The sequence below is a fragment of the Lynx rufus genome, unplaced genomic scaffold, assembly GCF_022079265.1.
Source record: "Lynx rufus isolate CCGP_SWC_20201006 ecotype Redwood Valley unplaced genomic scaffold, mLynRuf1.p SCAF_39, whole genome shotgun sequence".
In the NCBI taxonomy this organism is placed as follows: Eukaryota; Metazoa; Chordata; class Mammalia; order Carnivora; family Felidae; genus Lynx; species Lynx rufus.
Genome location: NW_025814855.1, coordinates 1,701,409 through 1,716,442, shown reverse-complemented (window position 1 = coordinate 1,716,442; position 15,034 = coordinate 1,701,409).

Genomic DNA, 15,034 nt, shown 5'->3' with positions numbered 1-15,034 from the left:
CCATGAAGAAGATCATGACCTGAGCCTAAGTCGGAGGCTTAACCGACTGAGCCACCCAGGCGCCCCATTCCTTAAGTTTTATTTATTCAAGGAATCTCTACACCCAGCGTGGGGCTCAAACTCACAACCCTGAGATCAAGAGTCACACGCCCCTCTGACTGAGTCAGCCGGGGGCTCCTGGGTGAGGGTTGTTTTCAGCTGCTGAGTCTGTGGTGATTTGCAATGCAGCAATAGAAAACTGATACCCCTAGTAATGCTACTACAGTAAGGGAGCTGATGACTGTCAGGGTTTCTGCAGCCCCGATGACTGAACTCCCCAGACCCCGAACCTCATGACCAGCCAAAATAGATGAGCTAGGACACCGGACCAGATCGCCAGGGTTCAAATCTGGGCGTTGTCTCTCAGCTCGGGTGTGACCTGGGGTAAATTACTTAACCTCCTTATCTGTAAAAGGGCTTAGGCATGAAATCTCTTTCGTGGGGTCTTGCAGTGATTCAATGAACTAATTCAGTCTGTGGAAAGTACTTAGAATAAGCTGAGAACGATGTAAGTATTCACCCTTACTGTTTACACGGACCGACCACCTCGTGGGGAGTTGGGGAGGGGGGACAGTACCCAGGAGTTTCAGTAACCACGTGCATTGATTAACGCGTCCTTCCTAAGTCCAGATCTTCTCTGTTCCTCCTTCCGACTCCGGTGTCTCCCAGGACCCACCTGGGGTTGCTCGATCACTTCCGGGTGGCTGCGAGACCCTCCAATGTCCACATTCAGACGAGATCTGGGTGTCTGTCTCCCACCAATTCCCGTACCTGGGGAAACCCTGTTCTTTTTTTTTTTTTTCAACATTTATTTATTTTTGGGACAGAGAGAGACAGAGCATGAACGGGGGAGGGGCAGAGAGAGAGGGAGACACAGAATCAGAAACAGGCTCCAGGCTCCGAGCCATCAGCCCAGAGCCTGACGCGGGGCTCGAACTCACGGACCGCGAGATCGTGACCTGGCTGAAGTCGGACGCCCAACCGACTGCGCCACCCAGGCGCCCCGGGAAACCCTGTTCTCAGCCTTCCTTGGTGATAACAGTAATGCTGCTTGGTTTTCATCAACGTGTGTGTAAACCAGGTCATTAATCAGCAGTGCAAACAGTAAAGAACCAGACTTTAATTTCAGTGGTATTTGATAGAAACCTGTTAGTGTTAAAATGATGGGGGTTTCCCCCCATCATCTCTATAGCGTTTTTGTGAGCCTCTTTTTCTTCAGGTTCTTATTCACTTATTTCTAACATTATTTGAACCCAGGACACTGAAGTATTTACTGTCAGTTTTGCTCTGTCCAGTAATAAAGACACTATTTTTGGTTGCACTCACTTCTAAGTATTTTATATAAACATTATTGTGAATAGAATACTTGCCCATTTTTATTTTAATCAACTCCTGGAGGCCATTTGCAATGTCACTGGTTTTATTTATTTTTTTTTAATTTTTTTTAAATTAACGTTTATTTATTTTTGAGACAGAGAGAGACAGAGCACGAACGGGGAGGGTCAGAGAGAGAGGGAGACACAGAATCCAAAACAGGCTCCAGGCTCTGAGCTGTCAGCACGGAGCCTGATGTGGGGCTCGAACTCACAGACTATGAGATCATGACCTGAGCTGAAGTCGGACGCTCAACCGACTGAGCCACCCAGGTGCCCCAATGTCACTGGTTTTAAAAAAGATCTTTCTTGTGCATTCGACCATCTTACTGAGTTCATTTTTTATTTGTTTGTTTCTCTTTGCTTTTCTAAATAGTGATTCAATCACCAAACCTTGTCTCTTTCTCTTCCCTTCCAGGAGGTATCCTGGACTGTTCAGTGATATGCACCAATGAACTCTGTTTTATTGCTGAAGCTGGTTTTTAATATTCTGTCACTTCCAACACGAGGAGTCCTAACTGATGCAAATCTAGAAAAGAGGAAAAGTCTCAGAATCCCTCTTGCCCAAGTGTTTTGATGATTTGAAGATTATCTGAAATGATGATGTCTTAGCCTGTTGGCGTTACATAATGAAATGCCACCCTCCGGATAGCTTCCCACGTTCGTTATATTTAGAGGGTTTCTCACGGTTGTGAATTCTCCTAAAGGCTTTCTGGCAGAATTTATAAGCATCAGTGGGTCTTTCACCTGTGTGAGATCTCAGATGTTTAACAAGGGATGAGCAACGGATCAGTAAAGGCTTTCCCATACCCATTTCATCCATAGGGTTTCTCTCTAGAATGTACTCTCTGGTGTCCAGTCAGGTGTGACTTTAGACAGCACACAGCTAATACATCATATTCCTGGGTATTCTTACCTGTATGAGTTTTCTCATGCTTCACTGGAAATTAATCATAACTGAATGATTTTTTCATCTCCATTAAGTTCATAGATTTCTTCTACAATTAAATAAATCTGAGTTATTTCTCAAACTCTTTCCACTTAAAACGTGCTCATAGTTTTTGACTTGATAGAATAACGTTTGAGTGGAGATTAAATATGTTTGCAAAAGCTTCATATCCATAGCCTTTCTGCTTAGTAGGTGTTTTATCATCGATGAAGTTCACTTGATTCAAATGCCTCTCCTTATTTTCTTGGTGAGCTCTATTTTGTTTGCATCACCCCGTCACGTCCCAAAGTGGAAATCAGAATTCATCACTTGTGAATCTTCCCACCAACCAGTATGCTGTGAAATGAAACTTTCTGACATACTGTCTTTGGTGGGTCTATACTCTTCTTTTGCCCCATACAACTTGCCCCACTCCTAATAATATTTTTCACTTACTGGTTCCCACATCTGGCTTCCTTTAACTGGGAGAACATTAAAGACCAGAATCTCAGTTCTAGACTTCAAAGTTTCTCATACTTCTACTTTCTCTTGCTGTCGACCACGTACAAAGCGATAATTTCTCTCTCCAGCTCAAACCCACAATTCTTCTAGTTCACGCCAACGTGGCAAATATGAGAGAGAAAGGCCAGAGACAGTGGCCTGGCAACCCAGTCTCCTGTCACCTGGGTCCACACCATACACGTAAGCTGACACATTCTTTTTTTATTTTCCTTTTTATATTTGAGAGAGAGAGAGAGAATATGTGTGCAAGTCGGGAAGGGGCAGAGCCCAGCACGGAGCCTGACTAGGGGCTTGATCCCACAACTGTGAGATCATGACCCGAGATGAAATCAAGGGTCTGACACTTAACCGACTGAGCCATCCAGGCGCCCCTTAAACATTCTTATTCCCAACAAATACCTTCTGTTCCTTTTGGCACGTTTGGTTTCTGGCTACATCTCCAATGTTTAAAAACATTCGTGGGGTGCCTGGCTGGCTCAGTCAGTAGAGCACATGACTCTTGATCTCAGGGTTGTAAGTTTGAGCCCCACATTGGGTGTAGAGATTACTTAAAAGTAAAACCTTAAAAAGAAAAAAGGGGCGCCTGGGTGACGCAGTCGGTTAAGCGTCCGACTTCAGCCAGGTCGCGGTCTCGCGGTCCGTGAGTTCGAGCCCCGCGTCAGGCTCTGGGCTGACGGCTCAGAGCCTGGAGCCTGTTTCCGATTCTGTGTCTCCCTCTCTCTCTGCCCCTCCCCCGTTCATGCTCTGTCTCTCTCTGTCCCAAAAATAAGTAAAAACGTTGAAAAAAAATTAAAAAGAAAAAAAAAAAGAAAAAAAAATGTTCCTGGTATATAAACGGCATTTAATAAATATTTTCTGAAGAAGCCAAATCAATCTTCAAAGGAAACTCCATATATTAAGACCTCACTGTCCTCAGCTACAGGTTTCAAATTATAGGCCCTTTTGTATGAATTCCTGGGTGACCATTGCAGGCTAACCTATAAGTGAAGGCATCCCCATATTTTTAAATTTTTTTTAATGTTTATTTTTGAGAGAGAAAAAAATAGAGCACGAGCAGGGGAAGGGCAGAGAGAGAGGGAGTCAGAATCCGAAGCAGGCTAGAGGGGTTTTGTCCGGAGTGAAGTTTTTTTTTACGTTGAATGAGGACTGAGTTCTGTTTGAACGATCGCCCACCTTCAGTACATTCATAGGCTTTCTCTACATCATGGATTTTCTCGTGATTAATATGGGATGATTTCCTGGAAAAGGCTTTTTCATATGTTTTACGTTCCTGGGATTCCTCATCAGTATGAGTTTTCTGAAGTTGAATGGGATTTGGCTTCTGCTTGTAGACTTTTCTACATTTGTCACATTTATAGGATTTTCTTTATCAGTTTTCTGACATTTATTGATCCTCAACTCATCCTTGGATTCTCTTCCACATTTATCATGTTCGAAGGATTTCCCACCAGTGTACATTCTTAAATAACACTGAAAGCATGACTTTGGACTGAAAAACTTTCTTTTTTTTTAAATTTTTTTAATGTTTATTTATTTTTGAAGGAGAGACAGAGTGTGAGTGGGGGAGGGGCGGAGAGAGAGGGAGACACAGAATCTGAAGCAGGCTCCAGGCTCCAGGCTCTGAGCCATCAGCACAGAGCCCGATGCGGGGCTCGAACCCATGAACTGTGAGATCATGACCTGAGCCGAAGTCGGATGCTCAACCAACTGAGCCACCCAGGCGCCCCAGGAGTGAATAACTTTCAAGAGGCATTACCTTCAAATCATTTTTCCATAAATTTGGGTGCATTATAGCCAACTAATTTTCTGTATATGAATTTTTTTTTTTAGCTTTTCATAAACTATGTTCAAATCTTTTCCAAATGGGTCCCATTCAAGGAGTGAGTCTTTTTAAAAAAATTTTTAATGTTTGTTTATTTTTGAGAGAGAGAGAGGGACAGAGCGTGAGTAGGGGAGGGGCAGAGAGAGAGGGAGACACAGAATCTGAAGCAGGCTCCGGGCTCTGAGCTGTCAGCACAGAGCCCGATGTGGGGCTCGAACCCACGAACAGTGAGATCATGACCTGAGCCGAAGTCGGACGCTCAACCGACTGAGCCACCCAGGCACCCCAGGACTGAATAACTTTCAAGAGGCATTACCTTCAAATCATTTTTCCATAAATTTGGGTGCATTATAGCCACCTAATTTTCTGTATATAAGAATGAATTTTTTTTTTAGCTTTTCATAAACTATGTTCAAATATTTTCCAAATGGGTCCCATTCAAGGAGTCTGAGTCTTTTTAAAAAAAAAATTTAATGTTTGTTTATTTTTGAGAGAGACAGACAGACAGACAGAATGTGAGCAGGGGAGGAGCAGAGACAGAGGGAGATGCAGAGTCTGAGGCAGGCTCCGGGCTCTGAGCTGTCAGCACTAAGCCCGATGCAGGGCTTGAATTCATGGATCATGAAATCATGACCTGAGCTGAAATTGGACGCTTAACTGACTGAGGCACCCAGGTGACCCAAGGAGTCTGCGTCTTAAAGGAACATTGTCTGTACTCAGTAGAAATATTTCTTTAAATTCAACACTTTTCTTAAATTCAACGCTTTTTTGCTCCGTCAAGATTTCCTTGTTGGTTGATGCAACGCCCCTCTTGAGACTCTGCTCCACATGCTGGAATCTCCAAATCCGCTCTCCAATGTCCCAGTCTTTTTCTAAAGCAGAACATGAAGAAATGTCCTGCATGAATTATCCCACTCACATAATTGAAATGAAATGTCAGAAATAATCCACTGCAGTGATCATTCTGTGGGTAACTGAACGTAACCTAACCTTATTGAGTGATACTGAAGGAATAGAAGCCATTTCATGTGGTATTGATCAAGAATGATCGAAAACGGGATGCCAGAGTGAGCTTAAGATAAAATACTTCCTAAAAATACGATGCTGTGTAACAACTGTAGGTTTAATCTCAGATCAGCAAGGCTTAACATCCACTGTAGATGTATAGTCATTTGGAGGTTACCTACGGTGTGTGTATTCTGGGTTTTTTTTTCCCCTAAATAATGTAGCTAATTCTATATTTATGAACTGACATGTTCCTTTAAGTCTCCGTTTCTTGTTTCCTCAAGCTATCCAAATATAAAAGAAATCCCAGGGCCAGGGGCTATGAGAGTAAAACTATTTCTTTTTTTTTTTTTAATTTTTTTAACGTTTATTTATTTTTGAGACAGACAGAGCATGAACAGGGGAGGGTCAGAGAGAGGGAGACACAGAATCTGAAACGAGCTCCAGGCTCTGAGCCGTCAGCACAGAGCCCGATGCGGGGCTCGAACTCACGGACCGTGAGATCATGACCCGAGCCGAAGTCGGACGCTCAACCGACTGAGCCACCCAGGCGCCCCGAGAGTAAAACTATTTCTGAAGAAATTGTGGGCTGGAAGCTTACATGTATGGGTACAAGTGACCAAAAACTACAAAAATACATTTTAGAAAAGAAAATTAAAAAAAAAAACAACAAAAGAAAAAAGAAAATCAACAAGAAGCAAGTGTCAAAGGAATTAAAGAAGAAACGTATGAAATTGACAAGAGAAGAGTTCTAGGTGAACAGACACTGATGGTATGCGACCTTATCACCAGTCAGATTAGGTTTCACTGCACCTCAGAGTTAAAGTGTTTGTGGGGCCCCCCGGGTGGCTCAGTCGGTTGAGCGTCTGACTCTTGATTTGGGCTCAGCTCATGATCTCACGGTTGGGAAAATCCAGCCCCACGGTGGGCTCCATGCTGACAGTGCAGAGCCTGCTTGGGATTCTCTCTGCCCCTCCCACACTTACGTTTTCTCTCTCAAAATACATAAATAAACTTAAAAAAAAATAAAGGGTTCATGCTGACACACGTGGAATGATCCTTAGCCATCCCTTATTGACGCTTTCCCTTCAGGTTGGCTCCCTATATCCTGAAGCGACATTAAATTTCCTAAAACTCTAGTCCGTGCATGTTCTGATAAAGGGTCTTAGAACTTCAAGCCACCTCAACCTATCCGCACACGTGGCCAGTTATCACGTCCAGGCCACCTGTTCTTGGCCAGTTTCATGGCCAGGATAACAGAGAGGCTCTGGGGCGAGACTGGGGATGTCAGATCTCTTACCATGAGGAGAAAGGATAACTGAAAGAAACGAGCCAATGCTTTTGGAAGACTGCTCTAGAAGCAGATCTAGTACACGCACACCTGGTGCAGGTGAGAGCCCCAGGACACTAGTGAGAGAGAGAAGAAATAGAGTTTATCTGGAAAGGGAAATTCAGGTTAAACATAGAAAACTCTATAATATTATATATATATAATTATTTTTAATTTATGTGATTTATATATATAACTTACTGGCTTCCATGCGACTTTGGGCCACCCACACTCTCCCGGGTCCTGTACCTGGATTTGAGCTGCTCAGCACCACTCCTTCCACCACCGTGGCTCCTCTCCTATCTCCAATCTCAAGATGACATCGGGTTTGAGAGTTTCTTCTCCTCCCGTTCGTGGAAACCACCATGGAGCGTGATGTCAGCGAGAGCTGTGTGTGTTTGCACATGTGAGTGTGACTGTTGCATGTGGGTATTTGTGTGTTTCTGTATTCGTGTGTGGATATCCCTGTGAGTGTGTGTGTGTTTATGAGTGTCGTGTGTGGGAGTGTGCGTATACGCCCCTGCCTGAAGGGTGAATGGGGAATACCCAGCTTCGAGGATCGCCCAGGGCAGTCAATCCAAACACAACAAAGAAATGCTTTTTTTCCCTTAAAGGATCAAGCTTTTCAAGAAACCAGAGCCAAGATTAGGATGGAGGGAGGGCCCCCCCCCCAGTACAATTTAAAAATTTGTGCAGTGTGTACAAAACCCTGACACTGAGGGCTCCGTAAATTTAGCACATGTGCAGGCTCCTGGGTGGTGCAGTTGGTTGAGCATCTGACTTCGGCTCAGGTAGTCATCTTGCAGTTTGTGAGTTCGAACCCTCCCGTCAGGCTCTGTGCAGAGATGTTTTCGCTTTCCTTGAAATGTTTTGGTTTTGATAGGAAAGGAAAAATCAGAGTGTGTCGTACCTTTTAATAAAGGTATGGAAGGAAGGCATGTAGGAGGAGAATATGGCAAAATGTTAGCAGAGGTTAATTCTGAGTGATGGGAATATGGGTGACATATTTTGTTTGTTACGATGATTTTAATTTTTTTACCAAACACACCTGGAAATCGTTCATTTCCTGTCCATTTCGAGCCAAGACAGTCTTGGGAAGGAAGGTCTGAGGGGAAATGGAAAAGAGCCATGAAAAAGCGTAATTTCTCTGGAGCTGCCTGGTCATTCAGCATAGACAGTTCCGTGCACTCAATTTACCCAAGAGCCCACACTTCTACCTCGATGGTCCCTATCTGAACAAATGCTGACTTTACTGCCCATGTCCCTGTATTCCATGCGGTGCTACACATGTATGGGGTTCCCGTGACTCTTCATACGTCCTGCAGCTCTTGGATCCTGCAATTCCACTTCTCACAATTTGCCTTAAATAATTACCAAAGTGTAAAAAAAAAAAAAAGTCAAGTACAAGACATTTCATGATCAACTCATTTTCCCATCTCACAACTGAAAGCAACATGTGCAATGATAAACGGTCACCTAAGGAAATTAGGGTTCAAGGGGGATCAAAATGTCAACCGCATGCAAATCGCTCCAGGAATCTGCTTCATGTGCTTCTCACATGTGTGTCAAAGGCACAGTTGTCTCTCAGTGAAAATTCAGCCTGACTGATTCCCACTTGTCCTAGTAAACTTGCCGGTGTGGGTGGGATGGGAAGCCACATGCTCTCAGAACCCAAACTCAGGCTCAGGGGAGACTCAAGAAGGAACTGTTCTGAGATGGTGTCTTCCTGAAATTCCTGCCTCATCAGGAAAGGCATGGTCCCTGTGTTACTTTGAGCTGTTCCAAAAGTCTCCCAAACCATAGTCTTCTCCCAGCTACAGAAGCAGGAAACAGGTACTTGAAACACAATCACCTACAGAGGCTGGGTTCACAAGGGTGGCAAGAATCCAGACAAATGGAGCCTGGGTGAGAACAACAAATATCCTTTGGGGCACCAGGTGGCCCACGGTTAAGTGACGGACTCTTGATTTCAGCTCAGGTCATGATCTTACAGTTCATGAGTTCCAGCCCTGAGTCAGGCTCTGCACGAACAGCTCAGAGCCTGCTTGAGATTCTCTCTCTCTCTCTCTCTCTCTCTCTCTCTCTCTCAAAAATAAATAAGCATTAAAAAAATACCCTTCGCCTTAGTAACTTCGATTTCTGAAGATGTTTTATTTTCATCTTTCATTTTTCTCTGGAGTTGAAAAGGAGAGTGTTGCAAAGTAAAATTTAAAAACAAAGTTATTGAGAAGCACCTGGGTGGCTCAGTCGGTTGGGTGTCCAACTTCAGCTCAGGTCATGATCTCACGGTTTGTGAGTTCGAGCCCCAAGTTGGGCTCTGTGCTGACAGTATGGAGCCTGCTTGAGATCCTCTCTGTCTGCCTCTCTGCTCCTTTCCTGCTCACGCTCTCTCTCTCTCCCCCTCTCTCTCTCTGCTCCTTCCCCACTCATTCTCTCTCTCAAAATAAATAAGCTTAAAAAAAATACCCGAGGACCCCGTGAAATAAAACAGCAACAAAAAAATCTTATAAGAAGTTATATTTTTTAGCCTTCTCAACATTACGTCAACTTTGTTGTAAAAATGAATGTCAAAAACAACTTTCTACATTCATGAACTATCTTTGCTTCTGGTTGAAAATAATCTGCAAACTGAAAATGCTTTACTGGAATTTCTTTAAGCAGGAAGAGGAGCAGAAGAGAGCAGATGACAGCCCTGGGGTGAAGTTGGGCCACAGATAAAGAAAAAAGGAGTGTCCTCCACCCTTACGGAAGGTACGTGCTCCTAGCAAGGGCTCTTCAGCTGTCCTGATGCTCTCAAAATGAAACCAAGATGCCAACTGATTACACCATAGTCTGGGTCTTGAATTTAAATCCTTGTTATGTAACCCCTGCCTAGACACATAGCAACTTGCCAACTGAATTCTGAAAGATTACAGCAGATTTTATGAGCTAGGCTTCAAGAGACTTGATATCCTCCCAAACATACCCGAAGATGGCTATTTGTAAAACCATCTGGACTGTGAAGGGGAGGGATAAAGAGGCAGATCACAGAAGACCTTTAGGGCAATGAAAAAAACCCTGTATGATGCTATATGGGTGGAAAGCATTTGTCCCATCCCTCTGGCCCAAGCCTAGAGAATGTACAACACCAAGGACAAACCTTAATGTAAGTGACGGTCTTTGGGTGATAATGATGGGTCAATGTAGACTCGTCAGTTGCAATGAATGTACTGCTCTGGTGGGGCATGTTGATAATGGAGGAAGGGTATGTTGGGGGGGGATTGGGGTATATGGGAACCCTCTGTACCTCTCTACCAGTTTTGCTGTGAATCTAAAACTTATCTTAAAAAATCATCTTTCTATATCCATTCATCAGTCGATGGACATGTGAGTTCTCTCCATAGTTTGGCTATTGTCGATAGCGCTGCTATAAACATTGGAGGGAATGTGCCCTTTTGAATCTGTATTTTTGGATCCTTTGGGTAAATACCTAGTAGTGCAATTGCTGGGTCGTAGGGTAGCTTTATTTTTAGTTTTTTTGAGGAACCTCCATATTCTTCAGAGTGGCTGCACCAGTTTGCATTCCCACCAACAGTGCAAGAGGGTTCCCCTTTCTCCACATCTTCGCCAACACCTGTTTTTTTCTGTGTTGTTGATTTTAGCCGATAAACTAAATTTTAAATTAAAAAAAGGAAAATGTTACCAAACCGTAAAAAAAAAAAAAAATTGTCTTTCTAAAACATGAATTGATTCCACTATCAGCCCTGATTTGGGGGGTGAAATGAAAGGTACCATTAACATCACTTCCCCCCCTTCCCTGCCCCGTAACTATGGCAAAGGTGAGAATTGGCATGGGAGAGTTGCTCTATCATCCTTCACAAGTGTTAGCATGTGGGTTCAGTGTTCGTGTTAGCGGGCAGGGTTTCTTAAGACAATGGTTTGAAAAGTAAATGGGGGCGGAGCCTGCAGACATATTCCAATGTGGAGTTTAGAGCCTGAAGATCTAATCCAACAGCATCCTAGTTATCGCCACATGGCAAGAACAGGAATTTCAGATCGATTTAAATGGTAGAAGTGGTGATATAGTTGAACTTGTCCCCCTCCTGCAGAAGCGTCAAATGCTGGTTCACTGTCTGCATGGAAATTCACTCGAAAATATCTCTGCTAACCCCAATCCGCTCCCTAAAAGTGACCGTGATGTCTTGTGCTCGTGGGGCTCAATCCCACAACCCTGGGATCATGACCTGAGCTGAAATCAAGAGTGGGACGCTCAACTGCCTGAGCCACCCAGGTGCCGTAATCAAAGCATCTTTCTTTGGGGCGCCTGGGTGGCTCAGTCGGTTGGGCGACCGACTTCGGCTCAGGTCACGATCTCACAGCTCGTGAGTTCGAGCCCCGCGTCGGGCTCTGTGCTGACGGCTCAGAGCCTGGAGCCAGCTTCGGATTCTGGGTCTCCCTCTCTCTCTGCCCCTCCCCCGTTCATGCTCTGTCTCTCTCTCTGTCCCAAAAATAAATAAACGTTGGAACAAAAAAATAAAAATAAATAAATAAATAAATAAATGAATGAATACAATGGGAAAAGTAATTGTATCCTAACACTTTAGAGTCATGACTGAGGAACGTGCCCCTGCGTGTCCTTCCCATGCCATGTGTAAGCTCACGGTCCTCGGGCTGCTGCCCCTCCAGCACCGAGCGTTTCTCTGAACTAAAGGCTACCTACTCAGAAAATCTCCACCAGGCTGGGAGGAGCTGGGTTAAGTGGTCAAGCAAGCAAACTCTGGTGCCACGCTTCTGCTCCACCTTGTACCAGCCGTGAGACCACCAACGAATGACATGATCACCCCAGGCCTCGGCTGCCTCATATCACCTACCATGGTCGCAGTGAAGGGAGTCACAACGTAGTGAGGACTAGGTGGTCTAAGACGCGGAAAGAACGCAGCAGGGCGCCCAGCACAAAGTAACTGCGTATTATCTTTGTCTCGCAAGTTGCTGTCCCCCAGCTCAGGGGTTGCACAGCGAACAAGGGAGGGGAAATTCCACATTCGTCATAACCCTGTAGCGTCCAGGACTGTGTTATCCCCTAACACACGGCCCCACTTCTCTTTCATGAGCCTCTCAACACTTATTGGCGCTATCTGTTTCTCCAGATCAGTGCCCTTTTAAACCCAAGGGCGACTGGAAACTCTTGGATGGCTCACTGTTTCCCCTTTCTTTCCCCCACCTCCCTGAGCACCGCCTTCCTCAGCAGCGTCTTATCAGACAGCCTCTCTCCCGGCCCTTGGCCACTTTGTTTCTTTCTCACTTCAGAACTCTTGAACTTCATCTTTGTCTTGAAATCTCCTCTAGACCCTCACAGAATCCCTGCATTCTCCTCCCATAAATGTTGGCTCAAAATATCACCTCACCAGGAGTGTTTTCTGACTCAATTATTTTAAGGAGGCCCTGCCCCCAAACCACCCAGGTTGTTCGATCTTTATTAAGTGTTTATGCTTTTGCTTTAGTTAGTTAGTTCGTTTTCTGACTTCTGGGTTCTGTGCCAGCCCCACCATTCCTAATATTCATGTCCTCTTTTTAGGTGCCTTAGTGCAATATTTTAGGTTTTTTTCATTTGGGTCATGTACATTTTATTTTATTTTATTTTATTTCACCTTGTAATCCCATAGGTTTTTAAAAATCTTTATTTAATTTATTTTTTTTAATTTACATCCAAGTTAGTTGGCATATAGTGCAACGATGATTTCAGGAGTAGATTCCTTAATGCCCCTTAGCCCATCCCCCGTCCCACAACGTCTCCAGTAACCCTCTGTTGTTCTCCACACTTAAGAGTCTCTTATGTTTTTGCCCCCCTCCTGTTTTTATATTATTTTTGCTTCCCTTCCCTTGTGTTCATCTGTTTTGTGTCTTAAAGTCCCCGTATGAGTGAAGTCATATGATATTTGTCTTTCTCTGACTAATTTCACTTAGCATAGTACCCTCTAGTTCCATCCACGTAGCTGCAAATGGCAAGGTTTCATTCTTTTTGATTGCTGAGTAATACTCCATTGTATATATATACCACATTTTTTTTAATGTTTATTTATTGTTGAGAGAGAGAGAGAGAGAGTGATCCGGGGAGGGGCAGAGAGAGAGGGAGACACAGAATCTGAAGCAGGCTCCAGGCTCTGAGCTGTCAGCACAGAGCCCGACATGGGGCTCGAACTCATGGACTGTGAGATCATGACCTGAGCTGAAGTCGGACGCTTAACCGACTGAGCCACCCAGGCACCCCTAAACCACATCTTCTTTATCCGTTCATCCATCGATGGACTTTTGGGCTCTTTCCATACTTTGGCTATTGTTGATAGCGCTGCTGTAAACATTGGGGTGCATGTGCCCCTTCAAAGCAGCATACCTGTATCCCTTGGCTAAATACCTAGTAGTGCAATTGCTGGGTCATAGATTACATTTTCTTAAAATGTATCCTTATAGTTTGGGTTCTGTAACTGAACCCAAGTCTGTCTGCCTGGTGTGCAGCAAGTTACTGAGACACCAGGCTTACAGCAAGGAAAGGGTTTATTCCAGACACAGTGAGATGAGACAAGGAGGCAAGAGGGCAAGCCTCAAATCTGCCTCCCACAAGGGGGAGAACAAGTTTTTTTTTTTTTTTTAATTTTTTAACGTTTATTTATTTTTGAGACAGAGAGAGACAGAGCATGAACAGGGAGGGACAGAGAGAGAGGAAGACACAGAATCTGAAACAGGCGCCAGGCTCTGAGCGGTCAACACAGAGCCCGATGCGGGGCTCGAACTCACGGACCACGAGATCATGACCTGAGCCGAAGTCGGATGATTAACTGACCGAGCCACCCAGGCGCCGCAAGGGAGAACAAGTTTTTTTATAATCACGGGGTGAGGTTACATACATATTGATGGAAAGGGTGGGGAAACATGACTTTTCATGAGGAAAGATGGAGTGTGTGTACCGAGCAAACATATACAGCACATACATCCCATGTTCATTTCTTAGTAAAGACTTAACACCGGAACGAAGCAAAACCCAGCACGTGATGTCAGGTGTATCTTAGGATAAGGGGAGGCAGCTGTGGGCATGTTCCAGGAGCTGGCATAAACTGGTTGGGACTTTGGGCTCGTTTTCTTGAGTGAGGAACACAGGGCCTTGCTTGTTCCCAGGCTACATCCATATCAGTTGACCCTGAGCCCAGGCTTCTGTAGAAACAACTAGTGATTTGTGAGCGGGGTCTGAAAAGGCTCAATACCTGACTGGGGCGGGGGGGGGGGGAAGTTCCCTAAAAACCAAGATTAACACTTTCTTCTAGTTTTAGCCTCATTAACCCATGGGGCATGGTTTCAGTTTTGCTGTGATAAAGACAGGTTTACATTATTATACTTTCTAACCTACAATACCGTCAAATAAATAGGTGCTACTTTTGGAGGAGCACATCTTTAAAGTTGAAAAGATGCTACCAATGTCATGTTGAGTGAAATAGGTAACAAAACACTTTCTAGATCCGCACCATTCAATAGGGTAACTGCTAGCCACATGTGACTATATACATTTGAATTAAAATAAATTAAATTTAAAAGGCAGTTCCTCTGGGGCACCTGGGTGGCTCAGTCGGTTGGGTGTCTGACTTCAGCTCAGGTCATGATCTCACGGTCCATGGGTTCGAGCCCCACATCGGGCTCTGTGCTGACAGCTCAGAGCCTGGAGACTCCTTCGGATTCTGTGTGTGTGTCTCTCCCTCCCCCTCCCCCACTCATGCTCTGTCTCTGTCTCAAAAATAAGTAAACATTAAAAAAAATTTTTTAATGCAGTTCCTCTGTCGTACTGGCCATACCATATTTCTACTACTCAGTAGTCAACTGTGGCCTGCGGCTGTTATATTGGACAACGCCAATGTAGAATATTTCCATCAGTGCAGAAATTTCTATTGGATTGTACTGACCTAGAACGTGAACTTATTTACAAATAAAGTACAGCCAACATCTTCATGTGTATGTGTATACATCAATTAAAGGTTTTCCATCTAGTATAT